Below are 15925 nucleotides of genomic sequence, written 5' to 3'. Positions count from 1 at the left end.
GGTCTTTCAGAAATCAAATGATTTTAATCTTGGTGAAGCACAATTTCTTCATTATGTTTCTAATGGACTGTGCTCTTTAGAGTCGTATCGATGAACTCTGTCTAATCTTAGGTCACATGTTCTTCTCCGTGTTTTCCAAAATTATAATTACGCTTTTTACACTTGGACCTATAGGTCAATGTTTTAAATACAATGTAGTTTTAATGAAGATTGTTGCTTGTTTGCTCTGCTTACAGACGTCCATTTTTTTCCAATATGATTTATTTAATACATTTCATCATTAAATTGCTTCTGCCACTTTGTTTAAAAATTGTGTGTGCCTACCTGGGAGAAATATCAATAACCTCAGATATGCAGATGACATCACCCTTATGGCAGAAAGTGAAGAGGAACTAAAAAGCCTCTCAATGAAGGTGAAAGTGGAGAGTGAAAATGTTGGCTTAAAGCTCAACATTCAGAAAATGAAGATCATGGCATCTAGTCCCATCACTTCATGGGAAATAGATGGGGAAACAGTGGAAACAGTGGCTGACTTTATTTTTCTGGGCTCCAACATCACTGTAGATGGTGATTGCAGCCATGAAATTAAAAGACACTCCTTGGAAGGAAAGTTATGACCAACCTAGATAGCATATTCAAAAGCAGAGACATTACTTTGCCAACAAAGGTCCATCTAGTCAAGGCTATGGTTTTTCCCGTGGTCATGTATGCATGTGAGAGCTGGACTGTGAAGAAGGCTGAGCGCCGAAGAATTGATGCTTTTGAACTGTGGTGTTGGAGAAGACTCTTGAGAGTCCCTTGGACTGCAAGGAGATCCAACCAGTCCATTCTGAAGGAGATCAGCCCTGGAATTTCTTTGGAAGGAATGATGCTAAAGCTGAAACTCCAGTACTTTGGCCACGTCCTGCGAAGAGTTGACTCATTGGAAAAGACTCTGATGCTGGGAGGGATTGGGGGCAAGAGGAGAGGGGGACGACAGAGGATGAGATGGCTGGATGGCATCACTGACTCAATGGACATGAGTCTGAGTGAACTCCAAGAGTTGGTGATGGACAGGGAGGCCTGGTGTGCTGTGATACATGGGGTTGCAAAGAGTTGGACACGACTGAGCGACTGATCTGATCTGATCTGATTCATGCTCAACTATTTCTATTCTTGACAATGTTGACTATTACCTGAGCCTTGTGATCCTGGAAAAGAGAAAAGGTTCAGAAATCCCCTCAACTTGTGTGTTCTTGGAAGGTGGATGTTTCACTTGAGGTCAGGGTGCTTTTCTGGAAGACACCTAAGGAGGTGCACTGTGCCAGCTGGGGCTGAGTCAGCCAGAGTTCAAGTTCAAGGGCATCTTAAGGAAAATTGGATTCCAAGCTTTTTGTTCCCATTGATCAGTGGGGACAAACAGTTCAGATAATCATTTATAAGGAAAAGAACGGGAATTTGGAGGGACTATTTCTAACCTTCTCAGAGGTGAACAGGGTGGTTTCCTAAGGCTAACCTAAGTCACAGGGCAGAAGGTGTACCTTTAGCAAAACCACTGCTATGCTGGATATCAACTGCTTTTCATGAGAAAAGCAGATAACATCAGAGATGTGACCATATAAATCCTGAGTTTTAACCTATATTGTTGCTCAAAAAAATTGTCCCTGCTTCTATACAAGTTTAACAGAACATATAGAAAGAATTTTTCACTGTACACGTGTATATTATTGGAATATTTCTTCTCTTCTTGAAGGGGCATTCTTATGGAGAAGCGCCAAGGAAAGAGGAAGTATCTCCTCTCCAAAAAAAGAGAACATAGTTGGAAACGGACTACTTTCCAATGTGGTTGCATAACTACTTACTCTCTTTCTTATGACTTCAGGTCCTTAATGCATAGGGAAGTAAGTTAGTGAACTGCTGGACTCTGCTGACGGAAAGGACTTCAGACCAAAATACTGTTCACAGTATAACATCTATGATGTTTCTTTTGAAATGAATTCAATATCCTTGTCTGGTATTCCTCACTGATAAAATGTTTGTCACTACATATTACACATTTATCAAAATGATGCTATAATAGAAAAAATAGAAAATTGGAGTTTCTCAATAAGCTAGTTATATTAATTATGGTATATCCATAATATTGCATTGCCATAGAAATGAGATAGATATGCATTAACTGACACAAAATTTCCATATATAACTTCACTGAAACATAAGCATGAACAGTTATCATTCATTTTCTCTAATTAAATAGAATATATATATTTTTTCTTTTTTTTTCCAGAAAGAAAGAAAAGGCATATAGACCATACTTAAAGCAAGTGAATGAGATTATCTAGACAGAAACAGTTTTGTAGGAATGGAGAAAAGTTCAAGACTAACCTAGATAGAAAATTAAAAAAGTAACAAATGAACTAGGAAAAGATTAATCTGCAGGGATCAGAGGAAAACTATGGAAACGTGATAGCATGAAATCCAAGCTCAATGGTCATTTCAAGAAGGAAGGTATCTTAATTGTTATTGTGAGGGTTCAGAATATGAAGAGGGAGGGAGTGTTTTCTGGAGTTACCAGCTATAAAATCTCCCTGGGGAATAAAATGAACTGGAGATTGATTTAGAGAGAAGGAATGGAAAGAGTGAGTGAAAGAAACTTTCAAAAGACTGCTGTTAAAGAAAAAAACCTTGTAAGATGGTAATTGGAGAGAGATATAAGTCCAAAGAGAAGTTTATTTGCTTTAACGAGACATTCTAAAATAGGCTTGTATATTTAAGGGAAAGAAATCAGGAGAGAAAAATAAGTTTATTCAGTAGGTGAGAAATTGGGAGCCAAAGTAGAAGGAAAAAGATTCTGTGGTTGACAGAACAATGCCCCCCAGATAGATCCACACCCTCATCTCTGGAATCTGTGAATCTGTTACTTCGATGACAAAGGGAGCTTTGCAGTTGGGGAAAGGAGCTTCAGATGGAGAGATCACCCAGGTAGATGCAATGGAATCATAAAGGTCCTTAAACGTGAAAGAGGGAGACGGGAAAGAGAGTCAGAGGAGGAGGCGTGATGACAGAAGCAGAAGCTGAGTGATGTTCTTGACGGCTTTGAAGATGAGAGGCAGTCAAGGACCGAGGTGTCTCTAGAAGGTGGAAAAGGCAGAGAAACGGCGTCTCCCCTGGAGCCTCAGGGAACACAGCACTGCTGACACCTTGATTTGAGCCTCTTGAGACATAGTTTCGGAGAAGGCAATGGCACCCCACTGCAGTACTCTTGCCTGGAAAATCCATGGACAGAGGAGCCTGGTAGGCTGCAGTCCATGGGGTCACACAGAGTCAGACGTGAATGAAGCGACTTAGCAACAGCAGCAGCAGAGACATAGTTTGAATTTCTGCTGCGTGTGTCAAGTCGCCCAGTCGTGTCTGACTCTTTGCAGCCCCGTGGACCATAACCCGCCAGGCTCCTCTATCCATGGAATTCTCCAGGCAAGAACACTGGAGTAGGTTGCCTTTCCCTTCTCCAGGGGATTTCCCCAACCCAGGGGTCCAACCCACATCTCTTACATCTCCTGCATGGGCAAGCAGTTTCTTTACCACTAGCACCACCTGGGATTTCTGCCATCCTCCAAATGATGATGATACATCTGTGTTCTTTTAAGCCACTACTTCTGTCTGGTTTGTTTCAGAGACAGTAGGAAGCTGCTGCAGCTTCTGTCTGGTCTATTTCCCTTAACGGTTTCACATCTGAAATGTGTTTCTGGTGGTGGGAGATTATATTTCTTATTGACCTCTTTATTCATAAAACTATTTCATTAAAAGCGCAGACTTGATTCTTACTGAGAAAATTGCTTTCTCTTACATACACATGTGTGCTCAGTCACACAGTCATGTCCAACTCTTTGCAACCCCAAGGATTAAAGCCGATCAGGCTCCTCTGTCCAGGAGATTTTCCAGACCAGAATACTGGACACGGTTGCCATTTCCTTCTCCATCTCTTACATATAAAGACACCATTAAATATCTACACAATTAAAATATTTTGTAATCAGGTCAAAATTGACCCGTATAAAGTCAGATGTTTTCCTGTCGCTAATATATCATTTAAATATTGCAAACAAATCTGATACTTGTTTCTTTTTCTTTTGCCCCAAAGTTAGTCATCATTTGTAAAACAAAATCCCAAGAAATTCCTGATAATGCAGTCTTAGGAGGGAATCCACAGTAGTGATATTTTACACTCTTCTCTGATAGATTAGGCATCATGAGTGGTCTTCAGGATTTAGTTTTTGTTCAGTCACCATATCTTACCCTTTTGGATGGCGTCACTGACTCAGTGGACATGAGTTTTAGCAAACTCTGGGAGATGGTGAAGGACAGGGAAGCCTGGAGTGCTATAGTACCTGGGGTCACAAAGAGTCAGTCACAACTTAGTGATTGAACAACAACAGTCTTACCCTTTCAGCCCATAAATAACACTGATAGAACTGTCCAACAGCAGATGCCATATACGCACAAGGGGGAATCCTTGTCTTCTCTGGTCTACAGCTTTTCAGGACACTAGTGTTGAGAAATGATTGTGCCCTTATTTGAGTTTCCATCATGCTATTATAAAATTTTTGTAATGAAGAATAGTTATAGATTTACTTTATTATTTTACCTAAACAATGAATCAAGGATAGGAATGTTCATAATTAATTTTTGCATTTCTAGCTCTAAGCACATTAACTGATACAGAACAGGCCCACAGCAGAGCATGAAGCTGCTTCCAAGGCAGTGTTTGCTGTGGCTTCACCATAGTGTTTGCACAGTACTGCCTGTCTTTGGCTAGACTTCTACACCTGTGTGAGAAAAGTAATAATAGTACCTACTTTGTGTGCCATGTTGAATAGTATAGGCAACATTGCATATAAAACTCTCCACGCAGCGTCTAACATAGCTTGCCTTCAGAAACAGTTAGCCAAAACCACAATCATCCTGCAAAATCATAATCTAATAACTAATGAATGTTGATATTGTTTCTACATGATTTTCTGAACTGAAATTCTAAGGAACAAAATAAGCTATATTACCTATCACATTTTATATGTGATACTTAATTGAAGGCAACAAATAAAGTATGAATAATTTAACCTGAAGAGGAATGTATTAAAAGCATATTAAGTGATTCACAAATCCTCTAGGAAATCTAAGGAACAGAATTTGGAGGCTACATAAAGAGAAATAATAATCTAAATCCAGTCAGTAAAGGACTTCCCTGGTGGGCCAGTGATTGACTCTGAGCTTCCAATGCAAGGGTCAGGGGTTAGATCCCTGGTCAAGGGACTAAGACCCCATATACTATGAAGTGAAGTGAAGTGAAGTTGCTCAGTCTTGTCCGACTCTTTGCGACCCCATGGACTGTAGCCTACAAGGCTCCTCTGTCCATGGAATTTTCCGGGCAAGAGTACTGGAGTGGGTTGCCATTTCCTTCTCCAGGGGATCTTCCCCAACCCAGGGATCAAACCTGGGTCTCCCGCATTGCAGGCAGATGCTTTACCATCTGAGCCACCAGGAAAGCCACATGCTACGGGCATGATCAAAAAATATTGAAAGAAAAAATCAAGTCAGTGAAGTACTGGCTGCAGATGTAACTTTTTTCCACTAAAAGCATCTCACCAACAGTGGACAACACAATATAGATCTAACCTCTAGTGTGTGTACTTAGTCGCTCTGTCATGTCTGACTCTTTGCAACCCTGTGGGTGTAGCCCGCCAGGCTCCTCTGTCTGGGGATTCTCCAGTAAAAATACTGGAGTGGGTAGCGTTTCCCTCCTCCAGGGGATCTTCCCAACCCAGGGATTGAACCCAGGTCTCCCACATTGCAGGTGGATTCGTTACTGTCTGAGCCACCAGGGACCTGGAGGTAACTGCTGTCAGCGTTCTCCACCCATAGCAAGAATGGGTCCTGCTCAGTCACACTGCTTATGATTCAAAGTGTGGGGTCGGCATGTCCAGTTCAGGTTGCTATGTCATGTTCCCTGCTTGCCTGCAATAGAGTCTGGGACATGAAACCTGGCATTTGTGGTTTTTATTGGGGGGAGATAAAGTTTTGTTTCCTGCAGTGTAATTCCCCAACCACAGAAAGGCAAATCCTCCGTGGAACAGCAGAAGGAAATGGAAAAGTCCTCTGAGTCTTAGCATGTGCTCATATGTAGAATTCACGGTTTTTCAAGGAAAGGCCAATTACAGTTAAAAATATACTAATCCACTATAAAACACAGGCTTCCTGGGTGGAACAGTAGGTAAAGAATCTGCCTCCGATGCGAGAGACACAGGTTCTATCCCTGGGTCAGGAAGATCCCCTGCAGTAGGAAATGGCAATCCGCTCCTGTATTCCAGCCTGGAGAATCCCATGGACAGAGGAGCCCAGCATAGGGTTGCAAAGGGATGGATGCAACAGCACACACTATAGTGGAGGGTGCACACACATAGGTACATAGCTGTATACGCACCCCATGCGATGCTCTGCTGCGACCTAAATGGGAAGGAAATCCCCCAAAGAGGGGACAGACATATGCATATGGCCGACTCACTTTGCTGTACAGCAGAAGCTAACAACACATTGTAAAGCAACTATGCTATAATAATTTTTCAAAATATACTCTCTTAGCTTTAATCATATATCAGATATAACAGTCTTAAAGATCTTTTCAGCGGTAGACTAGCCCTCACCTTCCTAAAAACCAAAGTGCTCTTCCCCCTTCATCCTTGCTCCAAATGTTTGCAGTTCTCTTTCTCCCCTGCTCTTGGGCTTAGGTGAGCTGTGGCTCAGGAATGATGGCTGAGACCAGGGTGCCGTGACTGGCAGGCTCCCAGTGGCCGGTGAGTGGCTGAGACAGGCACTCAACCCAGACATATTCTAAAATCCCAGGAGAAACCTTAGAACCAATCCTGCATTTGGATTGTGGATATTGTATTCTTTCCCTTGTTCTACACTCAAGATATCCCCAGATTTCGCTCAGAAGGTAACCAAATTTAACCTGTGCCTCTGACAGGAAATGCATGGAGCCTGCACAAACACCAGGAAACTGAGTGAAGCCTTCACTTGAGCAGCTTTTTCAAGCAATTCTCTAAAATTTACCACTGGCCTTTTGTATTCCCAGGGGCATCTTTCTGAATGTTGTTCCGAAGAAATAATGTTTCAGGGTTGAACATGGTGAACGCGTAACTAGAACGGATGTGAAATTCTTGACAAAAAGGTTTTCTCATGAGTGTTTCACAAGTAATATAATGAATTCTCACTATAGTCTCCATAAAGAGTCAAATTCCTTATTATGGTAAGGTATTCTTATTCACTCAGAGTTAGAATAATCAGAGGAAGCGCCATATTTAAATATGGATCATTCTGTGTGTATATAAATATTCATATTATACAGTTTATGAGTTACACCCTATGTCACTAAGCCCAGGGGTACAGTAACATAATTTAAAATACACATTCCACATTTCAACTTTTAAAACATTTAAAGTCAATATGAAATATATGTTAACTAGTAATGTTAATATAACTTTCTCTTGCAATAGTCATGTGTGCACATATATATGAATATTAAATATATGAAATATTAAAAAGTATTTTGTTAAATATATTCTTATAAGAGATAAAACTGCTTTTTATTCCAAAAATATTAAAAACATATTAGCTGTCGATGTATGGTAGATTAAATTTATTTCTAATGAATTAAAATTTAAGGCAAAGTTTAAAGATTCTTACATACTGTTCTAGTCGGAAACAAAAATAAGTCATGAGTCTACTCAGCAAAAATATCTGGAGTCAATATTCCTCTAACAGTGAATGCCAGTTCTGATGGTTTAAAACACAGATTTATTGAGGAGAACCTTGCTAACGTGAGGACCTCTGATCAGTAGCACGTTCAGTAGATCAAACAGGAAAAATCTAGAATTTACATGAGAGCTAAACATTTAGTTTACATCAATCTGGACTTGGTAGTGCCTTCTATTTCCCTGAAGAAGAAAGGAAAAAATGAAAGAAATTGTGTGCATATATGACACAAGGGGAGGGACACACACATCCTGAGGACACGCATCCTACATCTAGGGTTCAAAGTTCAACCAGTAGGTCCTTTATGATGACAAGGGTAAAATACAAAGCTCTTAAACCGAGTCTTTTAATTACAAACGAAAGAAGGCCCAATTATTTTGATTTATCAGAAGAAATCACAGATACAGATACACAATGACAACTGATATTAGAACTATCGTATAAACTATATAAAATAAGTGTTTGATATACTTAAAGATTTGGAAAACTCAGCAGTGGCCTCAGGACTGGAAAAGGTCAGTTTTCATTCCAATCCCAAAGAAAGGCAATGCCAAAGAATGCTCAAACTACCGCACAATTGCACTCATCTCACACGCTAGTAAAGTAATGCTCAAAATTCTCCAAGCCAGGCTTCAGCAATATGTGAACTGTGAACTTCCTGATGTTCAAGCTGGTTTTAGAAAGGACAGAGGAACCAGAGATCAAATTGCCAACATCCACTGGATCATGGAAAAAGCAAGAGAGTTCCAGAAAAACATCTATTTCTGCTTTATTGACTATGCCAAAGCCTTTGACTGTGTGGATCACAGTAAACTGTGGGAAATTCTGAAAGAGATGGGAATACCAGACCACCTGACCTGCTTATTGAGAAATTTGTATGCAGGTCAGGAAGCAACAGTTAGAACTGGACATGGAACAACAGACTGGTTCCAAATAGGAAAAGGAGTACGCCAAGGCTGTATATTGTCACCCTGCTTGTTTAACTTATATGCAGAGTACATCATAAGAAATGCTGGGCTGAAAGAAACACAAGCTAGAATCAAGATTGCCGGGACAAATATCAATAACCTCAGATATGCAGATGACACCACCCTTACGGCAAAAAGTGAAGAGGAACTAAAAAGCCTCTTGATGAAAGTGAAAGAGGAGAGTGAAAAGGTTGGCTTAAAGCTCAACATTCAGAAAACGAAGATAATGGCATCCAGTCCCATCACTTCATGGGAAATAGATGGGGAAACAGTGGAAACAGTATCAGACTTTATTTTTTTGGGCTCCAAAATCACTGCAGATGGTGACTGCAGCCATGAAATTAAAAGACGCTTACTCCTTGGAAGGAAAGTTGTGACCAACCTAGATAGCATATTCAAAAGCAGAGACGTTACTTTGCCAACAAAGGTCCGTCTAGTCAAGGCTATGGTTTTTCCTGTGGTCATGTATGGACGTGAGAGTTGGACTGTGAAAACGGCTGAGCGCCGAAGAATTGATGCTTTTGAACTGTGGTGTTGGAGAAGACTCTTGAGAGTCTCTTGGACTGCAAGGAGATCCAACCAGTCCATTCTGAAGGAGATCAGCCCTGGGATTTCTTTGGAAGGAATGATGCTAAAGCTGAAACTCCAGTACTTTGGCCACGTCATGCGAAGAGTTGACTCATTGGAAAAGACTCTGATGCTGGGAGGGATTGGGGGCAGGAGGAGAAGGGGACGACAGAGGATGAGATGGCTGGATGGCATCACTGACTCGATGAACGTGAGTCTGAGTGAACTCCGGGAGTTGGTGATGGACAGGGAGGCCTGGCGTGCTGCGATTCATGGGGTCACAAAGAGTCAGACACGACTGAGCGACTGAACTGAACTGATACTTAAAGAAATAAAGTTAACAAAATATAATGAAGGAAAGCAGGATATAATACGTGACAGCAAATTTAAATCTGAAATAAACAAATTATAAAATGAAAATTAGAATAGAAATTAAGTAGCTGTGCACCAAAATAAACATCACTTAAGAGAGAGTTAGAGATAGATTTGAAAAACTTAAACAGATGACTTGAAGAAATTGTACAGGAAATGCTCTGTAGAAGAGTGGGGGTATATCTTAAAGAGACTTAAAAAGATACATAAGATTGTGTAAGACGTTCTAGCACCATTTCAAGACTCCAGTTAGAAATAATAGAGGACAGGAGAGAAGGGCAAATTGGAAGATGTTTCCAAATCTGTTATATACAGTTTACATATTTAGGAAATTCACTGAATCCAAACCAGAATATGTGTGTGTGTGTGTGTGTGTGTGTGTGTGTGTGTGTGTGTATGTATGATATGTATACATACATATATCTATATAAATATAATTTTTAAAAACTTCACTCATGTGATTATGAGAGCTGGCAGGTCTGTAATCTTCAGGGCAAGCCATAGGCTAGAAACAGGTGGAAGTTGGCACTTCAGTCTTGAGACAGAATTTCGTTTCACTTTAAACCTCATTTGTTGCTCTCTGGGCCTCTAACTGATTGGATGAGACCCACCCACATTATTAAGGATAATCTCTTATCCTGAAGGCAAGTGATTGTAGATATAAACTACACCTACAAAGCAGAAAAAGTAATAGAGAAAATGAAGAAAGTGAAACACTTAAAATACCAATAAAATTGATGACTTTAGCAAGACTGACCAAGAAAAAAGATTTAAATTACTAAAATTGAATATGATATAGGGAAAATTAGTGCTGGATTTACAATATAAAGGTTGTAAGGAAATACTCTGAGCAATTGTATGGCAATAGATTATATAATGCAGGTGAAATGAACAAATTCCTAAAAAGATGCAAGCTCCCAAAACTGACTCAGGGGACTTCCCTGGTTGGCCAATGGATAAGACTCTGCTTCCAAAGCAGGGGACTTGGGTTCAATCCCTGGTTGGGGTACTAAGATCTCACATGCCATACTGCATGGTCAATAAATAGATAAATAAATAAATAAACTTCCTCAGAAGACACAAACCTGAATAGATCAGTAACAAGTGTACAGATTGAGTATTTGAAACCATTTTCCCACAAAGAAAAATCCAAACCTACATTACTTTGTTGGTAAACTATAATGATGATTTAAAGAATTAACATTAAACTAAAAGAAAAAAAAAGAAAACATTTTCTGATTCAATTTTATTGAGATCAGTCTCATTTGATAGCAAAATATTACAAAAATATTGACATAAAATATATTAACACATTTCTAGAAAAGTGAATCTAACATATCAGAATGATTATACAGCATGACCAAATGGAATTTGCCACACAATTCTAAGTGTGGCTTAACACATAAAAATCAGGCAATATAATATACCATATTAATAAAAGGGAAGTAAACATACAATTGTAATAGACACAGAACAATCATTTGATAAAATCCATTACTCTTTTATGGAAAAAAAAAAAAAGTTGAATAATCCCCCTAGGAATAGAAACAAACTTTCTGAACTCAACAATAGGATATAAAAAAATAAAACAAAACTCACTGTATCAGCTCAGTTCAGTTCAGTTGCTCAGTCGTGTCTGACTCTTTGTGACCCCATGAACCACAGCATGCCAGGCCTCCCTGTCTATCACCAACTCCTGGAGTCCACCCAAACTCATGTCCATTGAGTCGGTGATGCCATCCAACCATCTTATCCTCTGTCATCCCTTTTCCTCCGGCCCTCAATCTTTCCCAGCATCAGGGTCTTTTCAAATGAGTCAGCTCTTCGCATCAGGTGGCCAAAGTATTGGAGTTTCAGCTTCAACATCAGGACTGATGAACATCTTCCAATGAACACCCAGGACTGATCTCCTTTAGGATGGACTCACGTTATGCTTAATGGTAAATTCTTGAAAGCTTTCCTTCTATGACCAGAAACAAGAAAAGATGATATCAGAGCCCATCCAGGACATTATAAACAACAGAAATGTCTTTCTCAGGTTATAAACAGCAGAAATATATTGGATTGTCCAAAAGTCTGCAACATCTTACAGAAAAACTGAAGCAAGCTTTGTGGCCAGCCAGGATTTCTCACAGCTTTACAGTCTGGGCAGTTGGAGGTCAATACGCTGGTGGAGTCTGTGTCTGGTGAGAGCCGCATTCCTGGTTTAGACTCCTTTCTTCTTGCTGTGTCCTCACAAAGCAGAAGGGTGGGAGATCTCTCTGAGGGCTCTTGTGTAAGTCTGCTGATCCCAGTCATGAGGGCTCTGAATTCATGACTTAAACATCTCCTGAAGGCCCCACCTCCAAAAATTGCCACACTGGGGGTGAGAAATATTCAGTCTGCAGCAGGTTTAAAAGAATTTCTGTCCTTAAAGTGCATAAAAAGATAAAAAGAAGAACAAAGTTGATGGGAATCTATAGGGCTTTTACTTTACTTCTCCCACAAAGCGAAAGGAGAGAGACAGATCTGGTTTACTGGCAAAGGGCTTAGAACTCGGAGTAAGAGATTTCGGTTTAAAGCCTGGTTCCTGCACCAAGTGCCAATCATACTATTTCTGAGGCCCCAAAAGTTCGTGTACAACATATCTAAGTACCATTTTTGTTGTGTCAGTCAGTCAGGTCCAGTTCTGTGACTCCACCAACTGCAGCCTGCCAGGCTCCCCTGTCCTTCACTATCTCCCGGAGCTTGCTCAAACTGAAGTCGATTGAGTTGGTGATACCATCCAACCATCTCATCCTCTGTTACCCCCTTCTCTTGCATTCCTTCTTTCCCAGCATCAGAGTCTTTTCCAGAGAGTCAGCTCTTCACTTCAGGTGGCCAAAGTATTGGAGCTTCAGCTTCAGCATCAGTCTTTCCAACGTATATTCAGGGTTGGAAGATTGCACACCAAGCTAGTAGGATGTTAAATAAAACAGGCTTTCCCCTCTCACCTCAACAAATATACTTTTATAGCACTCTGAAAGGCTAGGACCACATTGAGACTCGTTGGATTTCTCCCCAAGTTTCTGGCCTAGCACCCCTTGTTCTTGCTTCTGACTTTATGGAGCGTCACAAGGAGTCTGGTGTGCACGGACATGGACACCCGCCTGCACACCCAAGCCGAGTCCCCGTGGACTCAGTGTTAGAAGTCCTGAGCGGTATGGATTATCCTTGGGAGGCGAGAAGATCCATACTGATGATGGAACTGAGCTTAGATCACTTGGCCGAGGATTTAAGAATCCAGGATTCTTGAACCTGAACCTGGTCTACAGACGGGCATAGTAGCTCTGTGGGCATCTCCCTTTGCTGCTTAAGACTCCTTGCCAGGAGAGAAGCATGGTCAGAGAAGGGCCATCATGGAGGCTTCTGAAGTACAGGTTTCTCTTTGTGTCCAAGGAGATCACTGCTTCCACCAATTGCCTGTATAATGTTTTGTTATCCTCAGGTGTAGAATGGAGATGATATTCAACTCATTGAATAATGAGAGTTAAAGAAAATCAAAGATTAAAGAAAAAATATTATATCAATATATTGCCTGCTACATAGAGTAATGAATTATCTTTCTCTCTTCCTCTTTTCATTGTTACCTTAATTTCTCATTTATGTTCAGTTCAGTCACTCAGTTGTGTCTGACTATTTGTGACCCCAAGAACAGCAACACGCCAGGCCTCCCTGTCTATCACCAACTCCTGGAGTTTACTCAAACCCATGTCCATTGAGTTGATGATGCCATCCAACCATCTCATCCTCTGTCGTCCCCTTCTCCTCCTGCCCTCAATCTTTCCCAGCATCAGGGTCTTTTCCAACGAGTCAGCTCTTCACATCAGGTTTCCAAAGTATTGGAGTTTCAGTAATAAGACTAATATTAGTGCTTGATCCTTAGGACTGACATAACACATACATCATATAATATGTGATAATGAAGCAAGAGATCTATAAGTGGTTTATATGATAGGGCATGGCAACCTACTGCAGTGTCTTTGCCTGGATAATTCCGCAGACAGAGGAGCCTGGCTGGCTACAGTTCGTGGGGTTGCAAAGAGTCAGACAAGATTGAATGACATAGCACACAGCACGTGCTAGTCAAGAGAAGAGGTGCTGCATTGGAGAAGAAAGTTTCCGCTTGGGGAAACCTAAGTGGGATTTGTAACTACACGGGAGTTTCTGGTAGGATCATCTTGATATTTATCTTTTCCTGCAAAAATGTTTCCATTAGTTGACCTAGAAATTAATTCTTGCCTTAGTTTTAGCCAAACCTGATATTATACACACCCAATTTGGAAAACTCACCAAAGGCTTATCACATAATCCCCAATACTATGTGTCAGGGAGATTTCTGGCTGGTGCCAGTCCTCAGATGTTCTGATTTCCCCTGGCCAGCATAAGCAGGCGGCATCGTTCGGAGAAGTTGGCCTGGAGATGTAGTTGGAGAAGTCACTCTGCGTGCATGTAATTTAAAAGCTTCCTGGATCCTGATAAAACAGGAGTCACGGTGGGATTTTGACGCTTCACAGGAGTCAACGACAGAGTGAAATATTCTCCTTAAATGAGTCCTGACTGTCTTTCATGTCCAGTCATGGTTCCCTATATATACGTGTGTGTAGAACAATATGGAACTCTCCGATCATTTTTACAGCAGCTTTAGTCAACCACCACTGCAGCCCTGTACTCACCCCACAGTCCCAACAGCATCACAAATGTATATATGTATCAATAAGCAATATATCCTCCAGAAGGGTCTAGAAAGTTTAGCAAAATCTGATTCATGGAAACCACTCAGATATTGATGTTTTAACTGACATTTGGCATGAAATAAAATAATTACTGGGTTTTGCAATGTTAATTTAAGGCATTATATTAGATTTTGGAAAAGTCAATGCATCTGATATAAACCTATTTAGTTGAGCCAATAAATTTTAATGAAGACCTTTCTGGATACAAATAGTAAAGGAATAAATTTTAACAAATATTTTAATCTTCACCAACCCAGCTTTCTCCAACCAATACACTTTTTGTCTTGATTCCTTTTTAGTGAGAAAAACTGACTTTCCCCGCCTCCCCAAGTACCTATCTCATGATAATATATTCTAAAATAATGAGGCTATATTGCTGTGGCTCACTTATTTTAAAAGAAATATGGTCAACATGTAATCCATTATTTGGTTTATGTGACGAGAAATTGCAATGAAAGGTAACTGAGTATATTATTTTCCACATTTTAGAAGAATCATTGCTTAAATTGCAAGGTAATGTTAAATATAATAGACAAATGTACAGAGGTCTGTGTGCGAAAAATATTTTACTTTCTCCACATAGTGTTCTGAAAGCATTGAAATTCAGTTAATTCAGGAGAATCAATCAAAGGCTCCTGTTTCACAATGCGTTGTGCCATATGCATGCGTATGTCCATGTTCGTGTTTGCACAGAGAGATGTGGCTGGAGAGAGAGTAAAAGATAAGGAGGCCAGTACACATCGAAGGAAACATAAAGAAGAGAAGTGAAAAAAAGCTTTCCTGAATTTTCAAACTTTAGGAAAATCACTCAAGTCTTTGTTTCCCAAAAGGCAAAGGGAAGAGATCTACTAAGGAGCCCAACAGTACTATTCTCCTTTCAACCAGTAAAGCAAAGTAGCTAGGTATAATCAGAGATGAACCCAGAAATCAGAGCCAAGGAATGTTAAATTAGAAATGCAAAATGCCTGGTGATATTTTAACACACAATACCTGAGAGCTTTATTCATTTTCCCTTCTATTTTAAGGGATCTTCACCCTTTCCATGTCAAGAATTCCCAGCTAGGGCTTAGGAAAAGAGGAAGTCAAGGGTTGGTTGCATTAGCTTTTCTATTTCAAGCTGTTACAGCTGCAAAATTGCTCGATGCGACCCCACAGGGAGTGCTACCCAGCTATGCAAATGAATTCTCACGTGGGCCAGCACAGGGCGGGGGGTGACTGTGGAGGCTGAGTGACTGCCACCAGTCGTCTGACGGATGGACTCAGACCACCAAGGAGCCAGAGCCATTGATTTCTGCTCATCTATCTCATCATTGTGACCTCTCCCTAGAAGGAAGGAAAGGAAGAGCAAAAGAGAGGTACAGAGAGAAAACAAAATTAAAATGTTTCTTTCCCTCCTTCTTTCAAATACCTTTATGATCATGTCATTTCCCTTCACCGCATATTTAACTCATATCAGAACCAGGTTAATAACTAGTC

The 15925-nt window shown here is 40.4% G+C and overlaps 1 pseudogene; it reads right to left on the bottom strand.

Annotated features, from left to right (window-relative positions):
- The window catches only part of LOC113898770, a 62216-nt pseudogene that overhangs the window by 1565 nt on the left and 44726 nt on the right, over positions 1–15925 (bottom strand).

Source organism: Bos indicus x Bos taurus, chromosome 9, assembly GCF_003369695.1.
Source record: "Bos indicus x Bos taurus breed Angus x Brahman F1 hybrid chromosome 9, Bos_hybrid_MaternalHap_v2.0, whole genome shotgun sequence".
Lineage (NCBI taxonomy): Eukaryota > Metazoa > Chordata > Mammalia > Artiodactyla > Bovidae > Bos > Bos indicus x Bos taurus.
Note: the sequence above shows the minus strand (reverse complement) of the source record. Positions and strands in the feature narration are given on the sequence as shown.